Below are 19,561 nucleotides of genomic sequence, written 5' to 3'. Positions count from 1 at the left end.
AAATGTCAGGAGAGAATGCTTCTGGAAAACCAATTATTATTTCTTAGATTGTACTATATTAATCATATACCACAATATCTATAATACACCACTAGCATGTTATATTATTCGTATTATGTCACATACCAGTGCTAAATGATAAGTTGCATAAGAGATGTGGGCGAAATGTCAGGAGAGAATGCTTCTGGAAAACCCATTATTATTTCTTAGATTGTACTATATTAATCATATACCACAATGTCTATAATACACCCCTAGTATGTTATATTATTAGTATTATCTCACATACCAGTGCTAAATCATAAGTTGCATAAGAGATGTGGGCGAAACGTCAGGAGAGAATGCTTCTGGAAACCAATTATTATTTCTTACATTGTACTATGTTAATCATATACCACAATATCTATAATACACCACTAGCATGTTATATTATTCGTATTATGTCACATACCAGTGCTAAATGATAAGTTGCATAAGAGATGTGGGCGAAACGTCAGGAGAGAATGCTTCTGGAAAACCAATTATTATTTCTTTCCCGCCCAATTTGACCTGTCTCAGCCTGTGACGTGCGGGAGAATTGTCCAATCGGGCGGCGACACATGGCGAAGGGGTGGGACCAAGGCCAAAAAAGGCGGCCGGATTGGGAGGCTAACATATATTTTAAATCATAACGGAGTGCGCATGCGTCAAGCAGCGCCCTGTTTTCGCGCCCAAATTGGCGAGCAGGAGAATCGTCCAATCGGGCGGCGACATATGGCGAAGGGGTGGGACCAAGGCCAAAAAGGCGGCCGGATTGGGAGGCTAACATATATTTTAAATGACAACGGAGTGCGCATGCGTCAAGCAGCGCCCTGTTTTCGCGCCCAAATTGGCGAGCAGGAGAATCGTCCAATCGGGCGGCGACAGATGGCAAAGGGGTGGGACCAAGGCTAAAAAAAAACCGGCCGTTTTGGAGGCGGGGCTTCTTCTTGGCTGTAAATTGTAAAATTTGCCTCAGACAATCTAGGGACGCCGAGAGAGAAGGCAGCTTGGCCTGGGAGCCATTCTGAAGGCCTGGGTCGGAAGAAAGAAAGAAAGGGCAGCCGCGGCTAGAAGGCCCGAAGAGACAGGCTCCGTTTCTGAAGCAGGTGAATAAGGGCCCCTTTTTACAGGCTCACCTGGTTCATTTGAAATTAATCTGGAGTTTAAAGAGACGCCTTTCCTTTTGGGAATCACTTTTACCTCAGGAAAGGCTTCTCTTCCAATCCCACTTCATTTTATGTTGCTTTCCTTGTTATTTTGAGGATTCTTTACCTCAGGAATCTCCTCAAAATTGAAATACAAAGAGGAAAATGCCTATTTTATATATTAGTCTTATCTTAATTTTATCAAAAATGGCCTCAAATAGCACAAGATAAGGTTGCATAAAGGCTTTGTGAAACAGAAAGAAAGAAAACTATTTCATTTATTAATATTTCATTATTTTTTTCCTCAAATCGCCTCAAGTCACAAAGCCTTGAAATAGAAAATACAGTAGAGTCTCATTTCTCCAAGCTAAAGCTTGGATAAGCGAATATCTTGGATAATGAGGGATTAAGGAAAAGCCTATTAAATATCAAATTAGGTTATGATTTTACCAATTAAGCACCAAAACATCATGTTTTACAACAAATTTGACAGAAAAAGTAGTTCAATATGCAGTAATGTTATGTTGTAATTACTGTATTTACGAATTTAGCACCAAAATATCACGATATATTGAAAACAAAAATGGGTTGGATAATCCAGAAACTTGGATAAGCGAGACTCTACTGTACCGTAAAATATTCAGGGGAAAAAATGTTCACTGAAATATTTACAAAATCATTAAAATATTAATATTGAAATAATAAAATATTTGCAGAAATATTTGCCAAAAATTAGCAAAGTATTTGGGGAAAAATATTCACAAAAAATATTCATAAAAATATTCACAAATACATTCAGAAAAAAACAATCATGAAAACATTCACAAACATTGAAATAAAATATTCTCAAAATATTCACCCAAAAAATCATACAAATATTTGTGGAAATATTTGCCAAAAATAAGGAAAATATTCGGAAAAAATATTTACAAATACAGTAGAGTCTCACTTATCCAACACTCGCTTATCCAACGTTCTGGATTATCCAACGCATTTTTGTAGTCAATGTTTTCAATGCATTGTGATATTTTGGTGCTAAATTCTTAAATACAGTAATTACTACATAGTATTACTGCCTATTGAACTATTTTTTCTGTCAAATTTGTTGTATAACATGATGTTTTGGTGCTTAATTTGTAAAATCATAACCTAATTTAATGTTTAATAGGCTTTTCCTTAATCTCTTCTTATTATTCCCTCAGAAATGGCAAAGCCTTGTGAAACGGACGGAAGAAATAAAGGCAAAATTTTTGAAAATTTCCACAGCTTTTTCTGAAGGGACCAGGTGAATATTTTATTATATCAAACCAAAAAAAAAAAAATAATTACAAGGTCTTTTCCAGAGAAGAAGAAAAAGGCTAAAATTTTGGGTTGTGAGTTTTACGGGCGGTATGGCTATGCCCCAGAAGCATTCTCTCCTGACGTTTCGCCCACATCTATGGCAGGAAACTAGGGGAGTGATGAGGCTTTTATATATCTGCGAAATGTCCAGGGTGGGAGAAAGAACCCTTGTCTGTTGCAGGCAAATGTGAATGCTGTTATTGGCCACCTTGATTAGCATTGAATGGCCTGCAGTTTCAAGGCCTGGCTGCTTCCTGCCTGGGGGAATCCTGTGTTTGGAGGTGTTAGCTGGCCCTGCTTTTTGAGCCCAGAAACTCACAACAACCCATGAAAGCCTTTGACAACACATGGCAACATTTTTGAAAATTCAGACAGCTTTCTAGAGGAAAGGAGTAGAATAATAATGGCATTTTTTTACCAATCTGATTTATTTCCAGCCTTAAGACCCATAACATGCTAACACATAATATTGATTATATATTATATATAATTTTATATGTACATAGAAAGTATTAGCATTCACAATAATAGCATTATATATAACTATATTGTACTATACCATCATACTGTAATGTTATTAGAAATATTACAGGTAATACATAATAAATATATTGTATTATATTGTATGTATATTCAATATATTATATTGAATATAATATAATAATATAACATATTAATAATAATATAATATAACATTAATAATAATATAATATAATATCATTATAATAATATAATATAATAATAATATAATATATTGTACGTATATTCAATATATTATTATATATCATTGTCTATTGTATTGTATATTATATACGCTATACTATATATACATAATACATATTATATTATTAGCATAGCATGTTACAGGTACAGGAGACAAGATGGGAACTGCCTTCCTGGCCTTGCAAAATAGATAGAAGATAATGCCTGGTTTTTTTTCTGAATGCTTTCTTCCCACTCACTCTTCTCCCAGCGCTGAATTCAAGTCAACGTGAAGAAAGAAACAAAAGGTTGAGAGACAGAGGACGGAAGATGCTTGAAGACGCCCTCGCAAGGACACCGCCTGCCTCCCAAAAAAGGTCGTTTTCAGGGTAATTGGTGTAAGGGTAGGCATTTAATGTCTATCTTTGCATTAAAAAAAGGGTTACCTTTGCACACGGTTCCCCTCGCGTGTGGCATCGAAGTCCCACTCGGGAACGGACGGGTCCTCCCTTTGTTCTAGGCAGATGATGGGTCTTCCTATACGGGCCGTAGGGGTCACAGCTTGGGGGTCAGCGGGGGGGCCCGCCCTGGCATCGCGGGGGGCAGCACACGTTACGGGCATTTTAAGATGTCCTTGCAACTTAGAAATAAAAATATTAATACCTTAACTCACTTACTAACATCCTACTAACACCATTCTAAATAGGGTACCCTGGCCTTTTAAATAGGACTGTTCTGCCTGATGGCAAGAACCAAACTGGGAAGGGAGGGGGCCTCCTGGCCCCCCATAAAAGGGCCCCCATGTAAGGACATTGCAAAAGGCCCCTAAGGTGTCCTGAGAGCAGCCTCTTGGTCCTTAGTGTGTTCCCCACGGAGCCAGGTCTGGGCCCCTTGCTCTCCCCCAACCCATGGACCCTGCCGCTTGTATATCATCCGTCCAGGGCCAACGGACGCCCCCTCCCTCTCCGGGCGGAGCTTCGAGGCCACACTCAAGGGGAGACCAGAGCCGTGTGCCTCATGCCAACGCCTAGCACGTGGCGAACCTTTTTTTTTACTGCAAACATAGGCATCATGATTGTGATTTTTGTTAATTCCTTTTAAATTTAATTGTTTGTATTTGATAGCATGGTAGGCTGGTTTTATATCAGTGAGCCGCCCCGAGTCCCTCTGGGGAGACGGTGGCAGGGTACAAAAATAAAATTATTATTATTGATTCGAGGCACCTGGAAAAAGAAATACCAGGAAGCAGATAAAATTATTATTATTATTATTATTGATTACAGGCACCTGGAAAAAGAAATACCAGGAAGCAGATAAAATTATTATTATTATTATTACTGATTACAGGCACCTGGAAAAAGAAATACCAGGAAGCAGATAAAATTATTATTATTATTATTGATTACAGGCACCTGGAAAAAGAAATACCAGGAAGCAGATAAAATTATTATTATTATGATTATGATTATTATTGATTCCAGGAAAAAGAAATACCAGGAAGCAGATAAAATTATTATTATTGTTATTGTTGTTATTATGTAGGACCCCCTTTTATTTATGTAAGGCCACACACCCAGGGGACCACTATTCCTAATTAAAGCCTGGTTAAAGGGAATCCTCTATTCTTAAAGTTAAGCGTATAGAGATCGCCTATCCAGAAACTAACGCGGCCTGCCCTATAGAGATCTGTTAAACCAAGGCGGCCTGCCCTATAGAGATCTCCTATTTCACGTAATACCAGGCAATATGGAGATCCCTGGTTTTTTTAACCGTTAAATCCCTTACGTGGGGATATCCCTGGTTTTTTTTAACCGTTAAATCCCTTACGTGGGGATATCCCTGGGTTTTTTTAACCTTTAAGTCCCTAACGTGGGGAAATCCCAGGTTTTTTTAATCTTTAAGGCCAGATGTGGGGATTTCCTTGTTTCTTTTAACCCGTAAGGCCAGCCATGGGGAGATATCTTAGGCTGTTTTCACGAAAAGTCAGGTATAGACGCACTGTTTTCTCTCCCGTTCCATGTGCCTGGACTCCCGGAGGGCTCCTGCCGGACACCGTCTCCCATCGGCCGAGAGGGATCCTTCTTGTCTGGGAAGGATCTGCAACACAGGTAAAAAGAAGATTCCGGGAAGGAGATTCTACAGCGGAGCCCTTAAGCCAGGTGAGACGCTCCTTCCAGCCTCCACGGCTGCCTTGCACACACACACACACACACACACACACACATGAGACACACAAACACACATGACACACAAACACATACACATGTACAGCTGGTGCCCACGGGGACTCTTCCCCAATAGATCGGGGACTCCCACTCCGGCGATTGGCCATTGTAAATGCCTTGCAGTTTGGGGCTTCCGGCCAAGCGCTTGCAAAGAGAATCCATTCAAGGTTGGACCCCCTTTTAAAGGGCCTGGCACGTGGTATTTATTCCTGGCACGTGGAAAACTCCATTTGTAAGGCAAACCCTCGTTAAAGGAGGTTTGCAATTAATTTAAAACCAGGCTTCTGAGGTACCCGCTGCGTTTAAAGCCAACCTAGCAGGTGGGAACCCCTTTGGTTAACGTAAGGCGAGGGACCCTCCATATTTAATAAGATGCCTGGCAGAATCTTAACCTAAATGCAGGCCTATGGGCTACAGCCTATTCTGCATAGCCAGGCATGGGGGGACCCCAGATTATTAACTTGAGGCCTGGGAAAAGGAGATTTTTGTATTTATTTATTACAATATTTATATCCCGCCCTCTCTCCCCTTAAAAGGGGACTCAGAGCAGCTTACGTTATATTTACATATTTATTTATTACAATATTTATATCCCTCTGTCTCCCCTTAAAGGGGACTCAGAGTGGCTTACAAGTTATATTTACATATTTATTTATTACAATATTTATATCCCGCCCTCTCCCCTTAAAAGGGGACTCAGAGTGGCTTACAAGTTATATTTACATATTTATTTATTACAATATTTATATCCCGCCCTCTCTCCCCTTAAAAGAGGACTCAGAGCGGTTTACAAGTGATATTTACATATTTATTTATTACAATATTTATATCCGGCCCTCTCTCCCCTTAAAAGGGGACTCAGGGCGGCTTACAAGTGATATTTACATATTTATTTATTTATTACAATATTTATATCCCTCGCTCTCTCTCCTTTAAAAGGGGACTCAGGGCGGCTTAACAATAAGACGCATGTATAAAAAACCATACAGTGCAATATAAATCATCATTAACTTACATCAGTATTCATAAAACACATTATAAAATACAGATAGGTGTGTTCAGTTCAAATCCATTCAAGGTATACGTGGACCCCCTTTTAATGCCAACCTTTCCACGTGGAAAACTCCATTTGTAAGGCAAACCCTTGTTAAAGGAGGTTTGCAATTAATTTAAAACCAGGCTTCTGAGGGACCCGCTGCGTTTAAAGCCAAACCTAGCAGGTGGGAACCCCTTTGGTTAACGTAAGGCGAGGGACCCTCCATATTTAATAAGATGCCTGGCAGAATCTTAACCTAAATGCAGGCCTATGGGCTACAGCCTATTCTGCATAGCCAGGCATGGGGGGACCCCAGATTATTAACTTGAAGCCTGGGAAAAGGAGATTTTTTATTTATTTATTTATTTATTACAATATTTATATCCCGCCCTCTCTCCCCTTAAAAGGGGACTCAGAGCGGCTTACAAGAGATATTTGCATATTTATTTATTACAATATTTATATCCGGCCCTCTCTCCCCTTAAAAGGGGACTCAGAGCGGCTTACATGAGATATTTACATATTTATTTATTACACTATTTATATCCCGCCCTTCTCACCCAACAGGGGACTCAGGGCGGCTTAACAATAAGACGCATATATAAAAAACCATACAGTGCAATATAAATCATCATTAACTTACATCAGTATTCATAAAACACATTATAAAATACAGATAGGTGTGTTCAGTTCAAATCCATTCAAGGTATACGTGGACCCCCTTTTAATGCCAACCTTTCCACGTGGAAAACTCCATTTGTAAGGCAAACCCTCGTTAAAGGAGGTTTGCAATTAATTTAAAACCAGGCTTCTGAGGGACCCGCTGCGTTTAAAGCCAAACCTAGCAGGTGGGAACCCCTTTGGTTCACGCAAGGTGAGGGACCCTCTATTTTTAATAGGATGCCTGGCAGAATCTTAACCTAAATGCAGGCCTATGGGCTACAGCCTATTCTGCATAGCCAGGCATGGGGGGACCCCATATGATGAATTTGAAGCCTGGTAAAAGGAGATTTTTGTATTTATTAACTTATTACATTTATATCCCGCCCTCTCTCCCCTTAAAAGGGGACTCAGAGCGGCTTACGAGTTATATTTACATATTTATTTATGTATTACAATATTTATATCCCGCTGTCTCCCCTTAAAGGGGACTCAGAGCGGCTTACGAGTTATATTTACATATTTATTTATTTATTACAATATTTATATCCCGCTGTCTCTCCCCTTAAAGGGGACTCAGAGCGGCTTACAAGTTATATTTACATATTTATTTATTTATTACAATATTTATATCCCGCCCTCTCTCCCCTTAAAGGGGACTCAGGGCAGCTTAACAATAAAACGCATATATAAAAACCATACAGTGCAATATAAATCATCATTAACTTACATCAGTATTCATAAAACACATCATAAAATACAGATAGGTGTATTACATACACTGTATCATTAGCATCGCACAATATTAGCATTATATACTACATTGCATTATACCACTATACAGAAATATTATTAGCAATATTACATTTAATATATAATATGTAATTCATATTATTATATTGTATCATTGTTAGTATTATATTGCATTATTTATTTATTTGCTAGATGTATATGCTGCCCTTCTCACCCCCAAGGTGAATGGCTTACAAATTAAATTTACATACAATATTATATTATTACCATAGTACAATACCGGCAGTAAATTACTATATTGTACTATATGAATATATGGTAATATTATTAGTAGTATTACATGCAAAATGTAATACATAATTAATATTATATTTAATTATTAGTATATCGTTTTACAATATAATATGAACATTATATGTATATGCAATATGTTATAATTATATATTAAATTTTATATATATATACATATATATACACACAGTAGAGTCATCCAACATAAATGGGCCAGCGAATATTTATTTATTTATTTACAGCATTTTACCGGGCTGGCCTTGAACTCATGACCTCCTGGTCAGAGTGATTTGTTGATATTTATTATTCATTTACAGCATTTATATTCCGCCCTTCCTTCTCACCCCGAAGGGGACTCAGGGCGGATCACATGACACATATAGGCAAACATTCAATGCCTTTTAACATAGAACAAAGACAAACAAACAGGCTCCGAGCGGGCCTCGAACTCGTGACCTCCTGGTCAGAGTGATTCATTGCAGTTAATTGCAGCTGGCTTGCTTTCCAGCCTGCGCTGTTGGATAATGAGGCATTATGGAAAAGCCTATTAAACATCAAATTAGTTGATGATTTTACAAATTAAGCACCAAAACATCATTTGACAGAAAAAGTAGTTCAATATGCAGTAATGCTATGTAGTAATTACTGTATTTACGGATTTAGCACCAAAATATCACGACGCATTGAAAACATGGACTACAAAAATGCGTTGAATAATCCAGAATGTTGGATAAGAGAGTGTTGGATGAGACTACTGTATATGCAATATAAATTAGAATAGCATGTTATTGGGGGAGGAGCATCTTGGTTATTAGATGTTTTTATTAGTTATTGATATTAGTATAGATATGACATTGAGTATATATTATCCTAGCACACTGTTAATATTAGTTATTGATATTAGTCTCCATATGACATTAATAGAGTATATTATTATTCTAGCACAATGTTATTACATAGGACCATGTTGTTGCTAGGGGGAGGGCCCCCCCACTGATTGTATTATTAGTATTATGTTGTTGCTAGGGGGAGGGCCCCCCAACTGAGATCCCCTGTCATTAATGTGTCAGACCAGGCATTTCACTCCTACCTTTGCATCAGAAAGCAGGCTCCCTGTGCGCTAGGCCTTCCTTTGAGGAACACATTCACAGCTCCGCTTGAGTGTGGCATTGAGGCCCCACTCAGGGACGGGCGGGTCCTCCCTTTGCCCTGGGCAGATCGTGGGGGGTGGGCGGATCTCCCTAGACGGGTTAGGGGGTCGCGGCTGGCGGGACAGCGGGATATAAAAATATAAATATATATATATAAACCCTTGCACTCAAGGAAACAACTCTGGGGACCCGAGCGGCTGCTCCCAGCTCACGTCACGGGCATTTTAAACATCTCATAGCAGCTCAGATTAATACCTGAACTAACCTTAACCTGCTAACCCTACTAACCCATTTCTAACTAGAGCAGGAATTTTAAATAGGGCTGTTTTTGCCTGTTGGCAAGAACCAAGCTGGGAGGGGGCCTCCGGGCCTCGGGTGGGAAGAACCCTAACCCTGTCCCTGCCCTGCGCTGGGAGCGCCCCCCCTCGGGACCCCAGTGTTTGGTCCCCGCTCTCCCCCAATCCGACGGCCTAGAAAGCCCCTCCGCCATCCGCCCAGGGCCAACGGACGCCCCTCCCTCCCTCCCTCCCCGGCAGCCGCGTTCCTCATGCAACAGGGAGCCTGGTTCTGGATGCAAACGTGGGACCCCCTTAGGACCCCCTTTTCTCTGTGCAGGGACCCCCGCTCCCCATAAATAAATGCCTGGTGGAAGGGGATCCTAGTAGAAAAAGCCACAGTTCCCAAGAGCCCCCAAAAGCGAGATGCTCCCTTGGTTCAGCCCTTCTGACACTTGTTTTCTCCCTTGTTCTATGTCTCCGGAATCGCCGAGGGAGGGGCTCCTCCTGGACAAGAGCCAAGGACGGACAGATGGATGGATGGACGGAAGGAGATCCCAGAGAGCAGGACGCCTTGCCGTTCTGGCTGCTGAGCTCGACCCCTTTCCAACAATGTCAGCGTTCCAGAATAAAACTCTTTCCAAAAAAAGGTGTTTTCTGGTTATTATTCAAACGTTTAATTTTTGACAGCCTTAAACATCTAGATTACAATACAGTTTGTGCTGCTGCCTTTTATAAACCTTGTTTTCTACAAATAAAGTCAAGAGAAAACACTATAAGTTTTGCACTGTGCTCAGACTCATTGTTCTGATATTCTGTTATATGGTTTTATTATTTATATCGTTTTTAATGTATGACTTTATTACATGTGACATGGGAGCGGGGTATAAAAATAAAGTATTATTAATAAACACCACAATGTTCTTGCACCCCAAGTACATCTGGCCATTGCCAAAGAGTATTTAACTCTGCCTACATGGCACTAAGTGTATTTATATGTTGATTGTTTCTATTGATTTTATGTAATGTTTGCTTTATTTGCATTGAATTTTTGTCTGGATGTATCTTGTATGCCGCTCATCTCCATAAATGAGCGGGATAGAATGAGGTTAATAATTTTACGAATGTTTTAATGTAACTTGAATTTTAAATTGAGTTGAAATGTGACTGTAATTGTTTATAAGTGTTATCTATTTGTAAGCCACCCTGAGTCTCCTCTTATTGGGTGAGAAGGTCTGGGAAGAAATACTGTCATAAATAAATAAAATGTTCTGTGTCCAGGTTGCTTCATGGGTTGACTTCTCTGGCAGGATTAATCTGCAGGGCCTTTCCTGTGGGAAAGTTTACACAGGGACTAACAAGCATGGAGCAGGGAAGGCACTGCAGACACTCCTGCGCATGCGCGGACTGCTCCCTAGTAGAAACTTGGCCCCGCCTACTACAGCCATCCTTTTCCCTTCTGCGGAATTTGGCCCCGCCCACTACAGGCATTCCCTTCACTTCTGCGTCTGCGCGGCCTCCGTCACAGAGTGGCAAGATGGTTGCCCGGCCCGGTAAGTCGTTCGGGGCGGCCGATTCCACGGCGACCCGGCTCCGTCGAGGCCTCGTCGCCAAGACCCGGGAGGAGGAAGGGAGCCGGGAGCGTGGCCTTCCAAACAACGTTCGCAGGCCAAGGCGCGGAAGGAATCCCAGGCAGGAAAACCCACTTCGGCCTTCGCTCCTGGTGTTTTGGACTCTTCCCCAACCCGAAGGCAGGCTGCTAGGCATTGTGGGAGTTGGAGTCCCAAACATACTATACTCATGCTATATACACATATAATGATAATCCGATGCAATACAATTTAATAATTACATTAAATTACATTAATAGTGCAATGTCGTATAGTACAATATAATTGCTTATATTGTGCTGTACTAATATAATGTACATACATAATATTGATAATATTCTGATGTAATACAATTTAATAGTAATACACTATTATAATTGTATATATTACATGTAATGTTACTAATATTGTAATATAGTCCTATAGTACAATATAATATTCAATGCTTATATTGTGCTGTACTGATATTATATTGTATATACATATAATATTGATAATATTTTGATGTTACAATGTAATAATAAGCTTATAATTGTATATATTGCATGTAATGTTACTAATATTGCAATATAGTCATAGTACAATATAATAATATATAATGCTTATATTGTGCTGTACTAATATTATAATATACATATAATAATGATAATATTCCCATGTATTACAATATAATAATAATACACTATTATGATATATTTATATTACATGTAATGTTACTAATAATGCAATATAGTCATATAGTACAATATAATAATATATAATGCTTGTATTGTGCTGTACTAATAATATAATATATTGTATGTACAGTAGAGTCTCACTTATCCAACATAAACGGGCCGGCAGAACGTTGGATAATCGAATATGTTGGAAAGATTAAGGAAAAGCCTATTAAACATCAAAATAGGTTATGATTTTACAAATTAAGCACCAAGACATGTTATAGGTAGGAAGGCACCATCTGATCCCTCCTGAGAGATGGCCATTCATCCTCACTGTTATAATTAGTTCTATGGAGAAGTAAAGCTTTAGAGGCATAGAATCTTACATTTGGAAGGGATCCTGGAGGCCATCTAGTCCAACCCCAGTCTGCCATCAAAGCCCTCCCGACAGGTGAACATCCAGCCTGTCATAGAATTTTAGAGCAGAATGTTGGATAAGCGAATATGTTGGATAATAAGGAGGGATTGAGGAAAAGCCTATTAAACATCAAATTACATTATGATTTTACAAATTAAGCACCAAATCACGTTATACAACAAATTTGACAGAAAAATTACTTCAATATGCAGTAATACTATGTAGTAATGACTGTATTTACGAATTTAGCACCAAAACATTGAAAAAATTGACTACAGAAGCATTGACTACTAAAAGGTCGAGTGCGTTGGATAATCCAGAATGTTGGATAAGCAAATGTTGGATAAGTGAGACTACTGTATTCTGCGCCCAGGCTGGTACATCCAATGCTCCGCTATGTTCCTTTTCTGCATTACAGGGGCGCTCTTTACTTTTCATACCTCTATGTTGCTTTTCTGCATTGCAGGGGCGCTCTTTACTTTTCATACCTCTAGGTTGCTTTTCTGCCTTGCAGGGGCGCTCTTTACTTTTCATACTTCTATGTTCCACTCCTGCATTGCAGGGGTGCTCTTTGCTTTTCATACCTCTAGGTTCCATTTCTGCATTGCAGGGGCTCTCTTTCCTTTTCATACCTCTAGGTTCCATTTCATCAAAGGGGCGCTCTTTACTTTTCATATCTCTATGTAGCTTTTCTGCATTGCAGAGGCGCTCTTTCCTTTTCATACTTCTATGTTCCATTTCTGCATTGCGGGGGTCTCTTTACTTTTCATACTTCTATGTTCACTTTCTGCATTGCAGGAGCGCTCTTTACTTTTCATACCTCTATGTTCCATTTCCGCATTGCGGGGGCACTCTTTACTTTTCATACCTCTATGTTCCATTTCTGCATTGCGGGGGCGCTCTTTACTTTTCATAACTCTATGTTCCATTTCCGCATTGCGGGGGCGCTCTTTACTTTTCATAACTCTATGTTCCATTTCCGCATTGCGGGGGCACTCTTTACTTTTCATACCTCTATGTTCTATTTCCGCATCGCGGGGGCTCTCTTTACTTTTCATACCTCTATGTTTTCTTTCTGCATTGCAGGAGCGCTCTTTACTTTTCATACCTCTATGTACCATTTCTGCATTGTGGGAGCGCTCTTTCCTTTTCATACCTCTATATTCCATTTCTGCATTGCGGGGGCACTCTTTACTTTTCATACGTCTATGTTTACTTTCTGCATTGCAGGAGCGCTCTTTATTTTTCATACTTCTATGTTCCATTTCCGCATTGCGGGGCTCTCTTTACTTTTCATACCTCTATGTTCACTTTCCGCATTGCGGGGGCGCTCTTTACTTTTCGTACCTCTATGTTCCTCCTATCCCTCCCTTTCCCGCCTCCGCTCTCTTCTCCCATTGGTTGTAGTTTGGGAGGTCCCGCCCCTTTCCCCTTCCTTCGCTCCCTCATTGGTCGAAGCGCGTCTTGGCAGATATGTAGTGCGGGGGCGTTTCCTATCGTAGCCGCAATAATACAAAATAAATAATTATATAATATCAGAGATATATAGTATTCGAGCTTATTAATAATCGTTACGTATGATTATGTTGTTTGAATATTAGGTCCATGGATGTGTCAGGGTTGGCGACGGAAGGGACGGGTTGTGTGATGGACCTGCCGGGACTTGGGGGCGGGGCAAGGGGCGTGGCCTGGCGCGTGAGAGCCGGGGAAGGGAACAGCCAAGATGGCGGCCGGGGTGAGTGAGGCGAGCGAAGCGCCGCTGAGGAGAACGTCAGGAAAAGGCCTTTAGATTATATTATATATTATTGTGTTATTATTTCATATTATATTATTATCATACATATTATGTTACACCACGTTTATAATATATTATTTATTATTTCATATTATTATTATAGACATGATTTTGCATTATTATGTTGTTATTTTATATTATTATCATTTTACATTATTATTATATTATATTTGTTCTTATTTCATATTATATTTATTTCATATTTTATTATATTATTATTTTGCATCGTTATTATATTATTCTGTTATTTCATATTATTATAATACACAGTATTTTGCATTATTATGTTATTATTTCATTTTATTATACATATGATTTTGCATTATTATGTTGTTATTTTATATTATATTGTTTTTATTTTTATTATTTTGCATCCTGATATTATTGGTTTTTATATTATTATCATTTTACATTATTATTATGTTATATTATTTTGTTCTTATTTGATATTATATTTATTTCATTTTATTATATTATTATTATTTTGCATCATTATTATATTATTCTGTTATTTCATGTTATTATAATACACAGTATTTTGCATTATTGTTATTTTATATTATTATTATATTACTATTATTTTGCATCCTTATATTATTTCGATCTTATATTAATTTATATTATTATTATTGTTTTTGATCATTATTATATTATTTTTTTCTTATTTCATATTATATTATATTATTATATTGCATCATTATTATATTATTCTGTTATTTCATATTATAATACACAGTATTTTGTATTATGTTGTTATTTTATTATTATTTTGCATCATTATTATATTATTTTGTTATTAGGTATTTCATATTATATTATATTATTATTTTACATCATTATTATAATATATTATTTATTATTTCATATTATTATTACACACATGATTTTGCATAATATTTGAAAGGCTTTTTCTGCCTACCTTTCTTCTAGCATATTATATTCTATTATATTTTCCTACCTCCCTTTCTTCCACATTATTATTATTATTATTATTATTATTATTATTATTAAGGGCCTTTTCCGCCTGTCTTCCACCATATTATAATTATTATTAATCGTCTTTTCCGCCAGCTTGTCTTCGACCATATTATATTATTGCTATTACTAATGGCTTTTTCTGCCTTTTTTCCACCATATTATTACTGGGTGATGATTATTATTATTATTCCACCATATTGTACTATTATTATCATTATTATTATTAATGGCCTTTTCCACTTGCCTTTCTTGCACCATATTATTATATTAACAACATTTTTATTATTAATGGCCTTTTCCGCCTGCCTTTTTTCCACATTATATTATTATTGTTGGCTTTTTCCGACTGCCTTTCTTCCACCATTTCGGATGAACGGATCTGAGCATATATATTTTTTAAAATGTATATACTGCAATTTTATATTGTATGTAATTGTTTTTAACTGATTTTATGTATTGTGGATTGTTTTTGTACAGGCACCTAATTGTGCCGGTGTTGTAAGCCCCCCTGAGTCCCTTCGGATGAGAAGGGCGGGATATAAATATTGGGAATAAATAAATATTATTGTTATTATTATTCTATTAAATCCCTTTTTTCTTGCCTCCTTGGGCAGCAGTGGCCCATGTACATGCTGGACTACGGCGGCCTCAATGTTCCGCTTCCGGGAGCCATGAATTATTCGGACCTCAGTTTCTGAACCAGAACCTCCGAACAAAAGAAAACAAAAGAAATAATGAACGGTGTGTAATTTTCGTTTGTACAAAGTGTATATTATTCCAATATGTATTGATGCCTTTCAGTTTTTCCAATGATTTTTACACTATATTCCTGCTGCCAGGGCCTTTTTAAATAAAAAAAGAATAAGAAGGGTTGCCTTGCTCTGAAAAATCAAACCGTTTCCTGTTTTTTTTTTCTCTTTAAACGAACAAATACCGTTTTGTAATAAACAAAAATACAAAACAAGAGCCGGGCGAGCGAGCAAGGCTCAGTCGTAAATGCTCTTTTTAAATTGAATTATTATTATTAATAATAAAAGTGCTTTACAGTGATTATTTTGTTTTCGTGTGCGCGCAACCCAACAAAAGGCCCAACCCAGAACCCCGACCCCTTCCTTGGGTTCCGATCTGCTTTTGACGGTTGTAGGCAAACGGCGCCGGGGGGGAAAAAGGCTCATTTATGTCACTGGATTAGTCCGAATTAGTTGCACAAAGAGAACGCTTTTTGGACCACAACGCCCAGCATCCACAACTAAGGGTGTGTGACCCAAAAGACGGAAACTTTTTCCAAGTTCCAAAGAGGCCACAAGTGAATTTTCCCTCGTTTCTTCCGGCCAAAAATGGTCCCAAAAAGAAGAGATGGAGACGGAGATAAGGAAAGTCAGCTTGGCCAGAAATAACAACGTTCCAGTTTTCTATCCAAAACCCCGACTCTCTGAAATGTATTGGTTGGGCAAATCCCACTTTTGTGTCTTTCTTCCCCTCCTCGTTTGTTTCTACTGCACAGGCCCAGGGTTTCACATCACATATAAAGTTACGGAAATATATTTATACATATATACATACATATAAATTGGCACTCTGGTTTCAGCTCTTTCGTATGTGTGCACACAGGTCCAGAGAGAACGTTTCAGGGCGTATCATTAGGAATGTCTTCCGGGAAGAACGCATGATTCAAAAGTACTGGTTATTATGATAGGAAGTAAATAATAATAATAGACGCATTTGCGACGCTGCGGTGGATCCTTCAACTTCATCGCCAACACCATCTGAACACGGTAGACACACACACACACACACACACACACACACACACACACACATATATATATATATATATATATATATATATCGCTCTCTTGGCTTCACAATTGTCACACAACTCTGCTCACACTCAGTTGGTTCGCTTCCTTTCGCGATCGAAACATTGAATATTGATATTGTGATATCTACGGCATGGCGAGACCTTTCACTCTGACAATAGATATGGGTGAAACGTCAGGAGAGAATGCTTCTGGAACATGGCCATACAGCTTGGAAAACGCACAACAACCAATGATTCTGGCCATGGAAGCCTTCGACAACACACTGGGAGATGTAGTTCTCTAGGCCTGTCGCCTCCTCTGCCAAACGACATGCTATAGGACCCTGGGAGGTCTAGTTTTACAAGGGCCCGAACTAGAGAGTGCTGCTGCCATGCTGAACTGGTATTCCCAGTGGCCCTCAATGAAAACAGGCATGGTTTTGGGTCAGGAAGTTTCTCTTTGCTTGTAAAACTACTCTTGAAAACATGCCAATGTGAGTAGATCAATAGATACTGCTCCTGTGGGACGGTAACAGTGCTCCATGCAGTCATGCCAGTGGCTACATGACCTTGGAGGTGTCTACGGACAATGCTGGCTCTTCAGCTAAGAAATGGAGATGAGCACCAACCCCCAGAATCGGACACGACTGGAATTAACGTCAGGGGAAAACCTTTACCTTTAACCTAAATTGTATTTACATGTAATATTGATAATTATATTATAACGCAATACAATATAATACTAATAGTAATATAATAATAATAATTATATATTACATGTTTATTACTAAGAATAATACAGTATGATGGCATAGTGCTATATAGTAATATAGGAATGTGTTGTAGAAGTTCCATAGTGCATCACCCCCTATGAGAGAGCCATGGGACCACGGCAAACTGCAGATCCCGGAGGCCACAGCACCGGGCCACGGCAATGGGAAGGGGTGCCAAACCATCCCTACATTGCCCCGTCGCAGTGGGGTGAGTCAGTGGCATGATTGAGATGCCCTTGCAAAACTATAACTCCCAGTATTGCAGCCTTGAGCAATGGAGAAGCCTCTGTGCTGACACAATAATATTGATATTATTGCTCAAGGCTGCACTTCCCGATTGGGCCACGTGATGGCAGCAAAAGACTGCAGATGACAATCTCAAGGCAATATTGGGGAAAATATAACACTGAGGCTGCACTTCCCTAACTGACCATTTGATGGCAGCAGAGGGCCAATAATCACAATCCCAAGGCAAGTGCAATATTCCTCTGTCCACAGGAGGGCGACAAACGGAAAAGCCATAGGGTTTAATTGGAATATCATTGATCTTTCTTTGATCCAGGACACTCTTAATTAATATTAATACTACTAATAATAATCTTGGGAGGTAGAGGTTTGCAAGGCCTTTCATCCCCTCTGCCCAAGAGCCCTGCCAAACTACATCTCCCTCCATCCCATACAAACTCTGCAACAGCTCAATGCCATTGGAGCCTAGGAGATATAAACCCCCCTTGCTTAGTTTTCCAATAAGAATAAAATAATAAGATTGAAATAATAATAAAACTTTATTTCTAGACTGCCCTCTCTCCCCAGAGGATGCCTGCCATAGATGTGGGCGAAACGTCAGAAGAGAATGCTTCTGGAACTTGGCCTGACAGCCCGGAAAATGCACTTCAACCCAGTGATTCTGGCCATGAAAGCCTTCAACAACACACTGGGAGATATAGTTCTCTTGTCCTTTCGCTTCCTCTGCCAAACGACATGCTATAGGACCATGGAAGGTCTAGTTTTACAAGGGTTCAAACCAGAGGTGCTGCTGCCATGCCAAACTGCAACTCCCAGGAGCCCACAACGTAGACAGTCATGGCTTTGGGTCAGGAAGTTGTTCTTTGCGGTCTAGGACCCATAGATTCCAATTCGACTCCTTCCAGTGATGAGGCTCCAGCATTCGTGGGTAGAAGAGGCGATAGGCAAAACTTCAACTCCCGGGATATTATTGTTGTTGTTGTTGCTGCTGCTGCTAGTAGCCGTAGTAACACTTGTTGCCTATGCCATCAGTTGGGGGGCCCTCCCCCCATCACCATCTGATGCTCTGGGGCCAATATACAACATAATATAGAATAATATATATATTGTCTATACATATAGTATTGATATTTATATTAGAATGTAATACAATGTAATACTAATAGTAATGTAATAATATTAATTATATATTACATGTGATATTACTAATAATAATACAGTATGATGTCTTAGTGCAATGTAGTAATATATAACGCTAATGTTGTTCTATGCTAATATAGAATATATTGTACGTACATATAATTTGTAAGCCACTCTGAAAGCAGGAAGCCAATATGAAAGGAAAAAAACCAAAAAATTATGGGTTCGATGCAGTAAATAAAACTCAAGGCTGCACTTCTCGAATATGCCACGTGATGGCAGCAAAGGATTGCAGATGAGAATCTCAAGGCAATTTTGGGGGGAAATATAACACTGAGGCTGCAATTCCCTAACTGACCATTTGATGGCAGCAGAGGGCTAAGAATCAGAATCTGAAGTCAAGTGCAATATTCTTCTGTCCACAGGAGGGCGACAAACGGAAAGGCCATAAGGGTTTAATGGGGATCTCATTGATATTACTTTGAGCCATGGCTATCTTAAATAATACTAATATTACTAATAATAATCTAGGGAGTTAGAG

General features: G+C 38.9%; 1 long non-coding RNA gene across 2 annotated transcripts; it reads left to right on the top strand.

Annotated features, from left to right (window-relative positions):
• Positions 1-975: 975 nt before the first annotated feature.
• LOC103283019 (uncharacterized) lies at positions 976-15,954 on the top strand. 2 transcript variants are annotated; one of them, XR_010001012.1, is made up of 5 exons: positions 976-1,127; positions 2,369-2,451; positions 3,481-11,153; positions 13,889-14,022; positions 15,675-15,954. It is a non-coding gene; the product is annotated as an uncharacterized LOC103283019 (long non-coding RNA). The 2 variants fall into 2 exon arrangements; XR_010001013.1 differs by having other exon boundaries at positions 13,889-14,057.
• The last annotated feature ends 3,607 nt before the right edge of the window (positions 15,955-19,561 follow it).

The sequence above is a fragment of the Anolis carolinensis genome, unplaced genomic scaffold (assembly GCF_035594765.1).
Source record: "Anolis carolinensis isolate JA03-04 unplaced genomic scaffold, rAnoCar3.1.pri scaffold_12, whole genome shotgun sequence".
Classification (NCBI taxonomy): domain Eukaryota; kingdom Metazoa; phylum Chordata; class Lepidosauria; order Squamata; family Dactyloidae; genus Anolis; species Anolis carolinensis.
This window is presented reverse-complemented; position numbering and strand designations above follow the sequence as displayed.